The 8279-nt window shown below is 46.4% G+C and overlaps 1 long non-coding RNA gene across 1 annotated transcript; it reads left to right on the forward strand.

The window, feature by feature from the left end:
* Nucleotides 1-3640: 3640 nt before the first annotated feature.
* Nucleotides 3641-8279, forward strand: LOC147601820 (uncharacterized). The gene is made up of 4 exons (XR_015257863.1): nucleotides 3641-3900; nucleotides 5895-6050; nucleotides 7343-7486; nucleotides 8144-8279. It is a non-coding gene; the product is annotated as an uncharacterized LOC147601820 (long non-coding RNA).

Consider the following 8279-nt stretch of genomic DNA (forward strand, 5'->3'; position numbering starts at 1 on the left):
AAAATGCACCATGTTTAGTCAAAGAGCAGCATTTAGTTTCAGTTCTCCATGTCGCCAATGAGAGTGAATTTCATAGACCTTTATGAAAAAACAAAACACACAAGGGTAAAACACATTTGAAGTCATTAAATCAACCTGTTCTCTAGCAACAGCCACACTTCTTACAATTTTAGTACTCTTGTAATCTTTTCACCATCACAGCCCAAGATAAAACTGTAATTATTGTTATATATTACTGACTAGAGTAACAGATCAAGCGTGAAAAACATAACAGACAATAGTTGTTATCCAGGCAACATTATTTTTACAATTTGTTACAGAAGATGAATTATTGTTTTATTTATCAAATAATGTTAGACCTAAGTTATAATTAATAATATTTCATAATAACGTGAAGAATGAACTACAGTAACATTCTGAACACAATGTTTCACTTTCCTTTGAGAACAGTATAACCTAAAAGCTAAATAAGAAAAGTTTATCCACACAAAACTGAGCAATATTCAGATGATAAAAGAGCTCAAGCTATTCAGCTGAGAAATTAAAATCCAGAAATTTCGGGAATTAGGCCAATTCCCTAAAGTGGCAGTAGGTGTGACTCGCTGTGGAAACAGCATAGGAAGGACACAGAAACAACTTTGAGTTGGAAAAGCTTTTAAAAGCACATGACGTACCCTGCTGTGGCCTCCTTGATTTCAAGGACTTTACACACAATTTCCGTTCTTATAAATAAAAAACTTTCTCCTAGCTCACCTCGTTATAAGGGAAGCTGCAGAAACGCAGACCCACCTCACAGGGTGGGAGTTCACCTTAGTGATTTTTCCGGGCAGCCCGGCATGGTGGGGGCCCTCGGTAGGTTGGGCAGAGGCATTCGCTGCCCACCCCTGCCCACGTACCCACCCGCTGCCCGGAGTTTGCCTTGGGTATGGGCAGCAGCTTCCACGCAGGCTCCCTCAAGAAGAAGACAGCTCACTGTCACTCCATCAAATCTGGGCAAACCTTTCTTGGTCCCACCATTGAAGTGCTGGACCTGTACCATGGAACTCCATGGTAAATTCACATTTTACTTTGGTCATGTGGTAGGATTAGCACTCTGAGACGGAGTGAGAAGAGATGCTGTGTCACAAAGAGGTTTAAAAAAGGTAAAAGAGCATTAAAAGTGTACAGACATTTGAGAAATCATTATCTTATGATGTTTGATAGATCAGATTAAACATTCAGAGACAAAAACAGTAAAAATGAAAGGAAGGAAAAAAACTCAAGCCTCTTAATTCAATTTATTATCTTAATTTTGTATCACTCTTCCTCTCTCTAAATCTAGAAGGAAAGGTTATTTTCAGCAATCATATTTATGGATTCTAGAATTAAGTAATTGAATGAAAGAAATGGACAAAATAACCTAAAATTCACTAAATGCATAGGATGCAGTAGGAACCAGTTTCCAGCTGCCTTGGAGAAACTGTTCAAATGACCTTTGAAGATTCTAAAATCCTCCTGCCAGAGGAGTCCATCCCTCACCTTGCCCACAGTGACAGGATTTGCAGCCCAAGGAGGACGGAGCCGCAAACAAGTAAAAGAGTGACTTGCTTCCTCCTTTTTCTTCCTACTTTTTTTTATGATTGAGTTTACATGGGAAGATGCAGCTAATGAAGAAAATTAGAGACAAAACATCAGGCCTGGAATAAATAGCACAGCTGTCAGGAACCACTGACTTGGTTTCTGCTTAGGCAGGTGGTAAACATTTTTATCAAAGCTATTACAGATTCAGCAGTTCTGAAGATTGCTGAACCATTCATAAAGACTCATCTATACATTTTTAAATTTTGTTCAAGGGCGCAGATACCTGCAGTTTACCTTACACTGAAATCTATGATAGAATAAGACCAAGCCAGGACAAAGGTCTGGGGGAGCGTATCTGGATCAGCCTTTAGAAGCTATGCCACCTCCCTCTATGAGCTGCAGCCCTCGGTTAGGGGCATTTCCATCCATATTCCCCTCCTGTCTCTGCTTTTCTGGTGCAGACAGACTACCTGCCCCACGACTGCTCTGAAATCCTACAAGTACCCTCATTACGGTTCACGCTCACGCAGCTTTTGGCAGCGAACGAACAGCTCTGATCTGGAAATTGTTTCACAGGGACTTTCCACCCACCGCATTCTCTTTTTAAAAGAGCTTCGCACAGCGCTGAATGACGGATTTCTCTTCTCATATTTTCATTTCAAAAGCCTACGGAAAGCGTGAGCCTTCAAAGGTAGCGACTGTCCAGTGCCGCTGTCCGTACTGCATTTTGCTAGAGCATGAAAGCGTTTGGCTACTTAAAAGTCAACGTGAACTACTCTTCTCTATGCAATTTAAATGCAACACTACGTTCCTTAGAGCCTAAAAAAAAAAAAAAAAAAAAAAAGCTCTGATCTTTGTGATAGAAAAAGTGCCTATTTAATTACAGTTTTAAATAACAGAGCATTTCCAGATTAAAAAAAAAAGTGTCCCTCCTTGCCTCCCTCCTCTCCCCGGCCCGCGGAGGCTGGCAGCCGGCGGGGCCGTGCCCGAGGCACCGGGCAGCACGAGGTGCGGAGCGGTGCGGTGCGATCGCCGTCGGTGCCCCGGCACCGGTCGCCCTTCCCTGGCCGTCGGAGGAGGAGCCTCCCCCGGCACTGGCCGCGCTCACAGCCGGCAGGCCCCGGGCGATGCTCACCCCCCGCCAGATTTTTACCCGGTGCCACAAAAATCACGCTTTCAGCGGAGCCGAGCTCTGTTGTCCCTTCCCCTCCACCCCCCGGGGCACCCGCAGCCTCGCCCCTCCCTCCCCGCCGCAAGCCCCGCGGCACTGCGCGCCCGCGTAACCGCCCTCGGCGGCGGAACGCCCCGGGGCTGAGCCGGCCCGGCCCGGCCGGCCCCCGCCGCGCCCACGTGCCCGGCACCCCGCGCCGCGCCGGACCAGAGGGGCGGGCAGCGACGGCCCCGGCACCCGGCCCAGCCCGGCCCGGCTTGGCCCACCTCGGCATGGCAGGGCTCGGCTCGGAACGGCTCGGTTCGGTTCGGCACAATTCGGCACGGCTCAGCACGGCATAGGTCGGCACGGCTCGGTTCGGCACGGCACGATTCGGCTCGGCACAGTTCGGCACGGCTCAGCACGGCACGGCTCGTCCCGCCACGGTACGGTATGGCTCGGTACGCTACAGTTCGGCACTTACTCCGCGGGGCCTCCGGGTGGGCGGCGCGGGCCCGGGGGCTCCCCGGGAGCTGGCCCGGCGGTACGCTGCGCGGAGCCGCTCTGGGCGGGGAGGGGTTTCGGGGAGGTGGCGGCAGCAGCGGCAGCGAAACTTCCCCGGAGCGGCTCGGCTCGGCTCGGCTCGGCCGCCCGCCTCCTCCTCCTCCTCCTCCGCCTCCCGCCGCCGCCTCTCCCGGCGGCCGCGCCGCGCCTGCCCGCCCGCTGCCCCCCGCTGCTGCCGCTTTCGGCTCGCCGGGGCGCAGCGCCGCTTGTTTTGTTTTTTTTTTTTTAATTATTTATTTTTATTTTTAAGATGGAAGGTGCTCTCAGACAGGGGAAGGACGGGCTTCCTGGCTTCCCTGCTTCCCTGCTTCCTGCGGGGCAGCAGGGGACGGGTGCAGGTGGGACCCTCTCCCCACCAAAGCTGGCAGGCAGCCGGGGGTTATCTGGCACCGTTCCTCACCGCACCGGGAAACCCATGGCAGCCCTGGATGGAGGAGGGAAAGAGGGAGTCACGGCGTCAAGGAGGACGCGGGAACACTGTTCTGGGAGAAGCTCTGCTAAGCATCCAGCACCTGACCCCACGGACCACCGATCGTCCCTAAAATCGGAGCTTGGGCGCATCGTCCCCTCCTCATTATTGCTGAAGAGAGAAATCTTCATCTGATTCCCTGTGTCTTACACTTCAGGTAGGAAGTCCCTGCAGACCGGTGGTAGAGCATTCTCTTTGCCTGCCCATGCAGGTGTGAACTTACACCCTGCACGGAGCGTGAAGCGCAGGCATCTGAGTCTGATGTAAATTATTGTCCCACTCGGTTTGGCAGGCTGGGCCACATGGAAGCAGCACAGCCACTGTTTGTTTTTTTTTTTTTTTTTCAGCCTGTACCATAAAGATGAACATTGCAGTCCAGGCCTCCTCCCCTAGACAGGCAAAACAAAACTGGTTTATTCTCTGCTGTAACAGTCCTGTAAATTAAAGGGGGAGGGTTAATTAAAACGTCAAGCATGGGGCCATGTACAAACACACTGACAAACTGAGACATTCGTTCAAAGTTAAATTAGTCCGTTAGGCTCTATTATGACTTACCAAATATGGGATATTTATATGTAGATTTTAAAAAATATTTCTTTAAACTGTTTCTAGTTCAACAGAATTTTAAGGTATTAAACAGAGCTTGCTCCATTTTCCATTAAATTCAGTAGTCAAACTCATCTTGACCCATGGCGATGGGATCATGCTAGGAAATAATCATGGAATCATAGAATCATTAGGGTTGGAAGGGACCTTTAAAGGTCATCTAGTCCAGCCCCTGCCCTGCAAGGAGCAGGGACATCTCCAACCAGATCACGTTGCTTAGAGCCCTGTCCAACCTAGCCTTGAATGTTTCCATGGATGGGGCATCTACCACCTCTCTGGGCAACCTGTTCCAGTGCTTCACCACCCTCACTGGAAAAAATTTCTTCCTTATGTCCAGTCTGAATCTACCTCCTTCTGGTTTAAAACCATTACCTCTTCTCTTATGACAACAGGCCCTGCTAAGGAGTTTCTCCCCATCTTTCTTACAAGCCCCCTTTAAGTACTGGAAGGCCGCTATAAGGTCTCCCTGGAGCTTTCTCTTCCCCAGGCTGAACAGCCCCAACTCTCTCAGCCTGTCCTCATAAGAGAGGTGCTCCAGCTGTTATAATCTTTGTGGCCCTCCTCTGGACTCACTCCAACAGGTCCCTGTCCTTCTTATCTTGGGGGCTCCAGAGCTGGATGCAGTACTCCAAGATAATAGTGGGTGATAATACCTCAGATAAGCATTTTTGTATCACAGGGACACAGATTAAATTGCCCTAAGATATCTGAGGAGAGAATATGATCTATGGGCGGTAAAAATGGTGATCCACAGATTATAAAACAGACTCAAGAGAAGTGAAGTCACAGGTCCACTTGCTCCCTTCTAGTGGAGTATGAAATAGAGAAGATGTGGATCCAGAAAAATCTCTGGAGGCAAAGAGGTTTCAGGATCCCTGCAAGATGCTTTCTCCTGGACTCATGGAACAGGCGTGTGCAGCCTACATTCTGCATTGTACAGTGCAGTTTCTTCAGAAATTTGTGATCTTTGAACGGGTGGTTGACTGTCCATTCTGTGATGAAGCCTTTCTTCAAAGTCAGGTGTAGGGCTAAGCATGTGTCCAAATTCTGCCCCTTTTCAGCGAGAAACAATTCAAAGATACTGATTTCCTAGGTGTTTCCTAATTTTAAGCAAGTAGTAGAAAAAAAAATATACACATATCCTAAAAAATTAAGGTCTCTGCCAGACCATGTCCAGGACCTCAGGGATGCTCTTATTTTTCCGTGGGATACTTCAGAATAAAATATAAACGTCAGCTCCAGCATGACGGTAAATGTGTAGACCTGTGGGAATGCTGGCAACACAGCCCCAGGGAGGACTGCGCTCTCGTGAGAGCCCCAGGCCTGCTTATGGAAGTAAAAGAGTGGTCTTCCTTCCTATAGGAAGCCCTGGATGCTAGGGTGATGAGTGATTTGGATTTTCTTAGGTTTGACTTTGCAGTGTTTCTGTTGGCTTTCCCATTCTGCAGGGTTTTGAGCCGTTGATGCTGTGGGAATAATGAAGTGAAGCCTGTATCACATTTAGGAGCTGAATAAAAAAATCAGTATTTTTACCGGTCGCAATAGGTGATGGACCTACAGTGTTACCTACAAACAATTTGGGTCTTCCTGATACAGCTGATGAATTTCAGTAGGAATAGTAAGAAAACCTATCAGGACTGGCAACTCAGAGCCCTGAAATTTGGAAGACCAGTGCCCTTGAGAACTGACAGTAGCTCCAAGGTAAACGGTTTCTTTTCTGTTATTCTTTTGCTTCTCGAAACAAGAACCTCTCCAGATCTGAGAGCTCCTGGCAGGTGTGATGAATGGCGAATCCTAATGAAGGCTCTGGTTTGGCCAGAAGCGTTAGGGCTTAGCACGCTGCACAAATTCTCATCTGAAACAGGAGTATCAGGAGCCAATTTCTTGAACGTAATTTATTCCAGACACTAGCTGGAATAAACAGCGTTCTGTAACCTCCTCAGATATTTTGCCAGTAGGGAGCTGTCTTTACACTTCTTTCAACTAAGTTAGTGATCCAAACACAAAATTCATCACTCAAGAATACAATGTGGTTTTACGGACTCGAGGATTTGAGTTCATTACCGGAGACGTTGTTGTGCCCTCTCTGTATGGTTTTTCCTTCTGTGTCAGGTCTACTGTAGTGTGCTGCTAACCTTGCCCTGATGAGTTAAAAAACAAACAAACAAAACCCCAGCACTCAGTCTATGCTGTGGTCTAACTTTCTAGAAGCAACTCAAGCATACGTTTAGTTTCTAAAATATTCATTGTTTTACTTCAGTGAAGTTTCATACTAGAAAGGGAGTATAAAATGGGACCTCCTTAGTCCTCTTGTCTGCCTCAGAATCCTTTTGGTTTCCTTCAGTAGCAGAGAGACATTTTTCATGCTGTTGCTCATCGTCCCCTGCGTGACGCATGCGCTGTGACAGACGAGCTTGCTGTCACTCTGGCACAGGCTTTACGAATGAGAGTATAAACCTAGCTTATCTGTGCAAAGGACTGGTAAATGAGCTTTTCAGTTCCAGAGTTAAATGCAGTCCTCAGTGACGCCTAAATGCAATGAAAAGTAAAATTTTTATTACTAGAAGAAAAAAAATATAAGATTCAAAGGGAGCATTTCCAGTAATGGTTTCTAATGGAGCATGGAAAAATTTCTGAGGCAACTGCTACTGGAATCCAGTATTGAGTGGCAACTGCAATGCCATGGTGGCAAGCTACATCTGACAACAGAGCTTCACTTACTCTTTTAGTGGATCCCACAAGAAGACAAATAATGCATAGTCCACCAAAAGTGAATCCATTTAATCTTCTAACTCTTGGTTATGTTTTCGTTGACTCCCCGAAAGAAACCATTTTCATCTGTAGTGCTTGTGCTTTCCGTACCCCCAATATTTGTTGTTATCCTCCACATGATAATGCTGATTTGGAAAATAACACTTTAAATGTTTCTCCCTTTGCTATGCTGCTCATTTCCCCTCCGATATTCTGTTAGTTTGTCACTGTCTTTTTGATAGGGAGTTGTCTAAAACTGATGAAGATGGAGGAAGGTGGGAAAAGCAGCAACTTAACATTGTGTGGAGCTGTTAAAAAGGTTGTCTTCCAGCTTCATCATCTGGTAGTTGTGTCACAGCGGACGGAAACTTCCCAGAGCTCCCCCGGTCAGTGGTAGAAGTCCCTTTGACTTCCAGTGAGTTTGTTTTGAGCACTTTTTTTTTTTTTTTCAGTATCTGTAAATTCATCTCTAATGCTTTCTAACACTATAAACACTTGTGTTGGTAATTTTAATGAAACTACTCCCAGAGCCATTTATGAATACATGGATTTACAGAACTTTCCTCCATGAAATAACTGGCTAAAACCAGCTTATAAAGTAGATTATTAATGAAATCCTATTTTCTATTTTAAACTCTCTGGTGATTTTTATTGTGCTTTTGTTTGTTAAGATCTTCCGGCTGAGTACTCCATGTGAAATGAAATAATATCCCTAGCTTTGGTCTCTCTACAATTGTAGGTGAGGTTCTTCAGCAGTAAGGGCCTGAAATCAGAAGTCTGTGTGCATAACACAGGTTATTAAAGGGAGGTTGAGCCGTTCAGAATGACAGTCCACTTGTTTAAGGGCATATTCTGCAAACATGAACTCGTGCATCAGTTTTGCGTGAGACCACTTGTGGAAGCAGTTAAGCGCAGAATCACTATTGCAACTTTGGAACTGCAGTTTATCGGATATAGGAGTTCAATCAAAGTCTTATTGACTGATGTCTTATTTTGGGATCTTGGAAAATTTCTATATATTTAACATTCCTCATTTTCCTTAGAACACTGTGGCTCGATTTAACTCCTAGCAGTCTAAGGGGCTGGTCCGTGGAATTTAATCATTTTGTTGGCAGTGTGAGTCTTGCTCATCTGTCATGACTATAGCCTCATGAAGATCAATAAAGAAAATTACTGGGT

This window comes from Chlamydotis macqueenii, chromosome 2 (genome assembly GCF_036417535.1).
Source record: "Chlamydotis macqueenii isolate bChlMac1 chromosome 2, bChlMac1.mat, whole genome shotgun sequence".
Taxonomy (NCBI): domain Eukaryota; kingdom Metazoa; phylum Chordata; class Aves; order Otidiformes; family Otididae; genus Chlamydotis; species Chlamydotis macqueenii.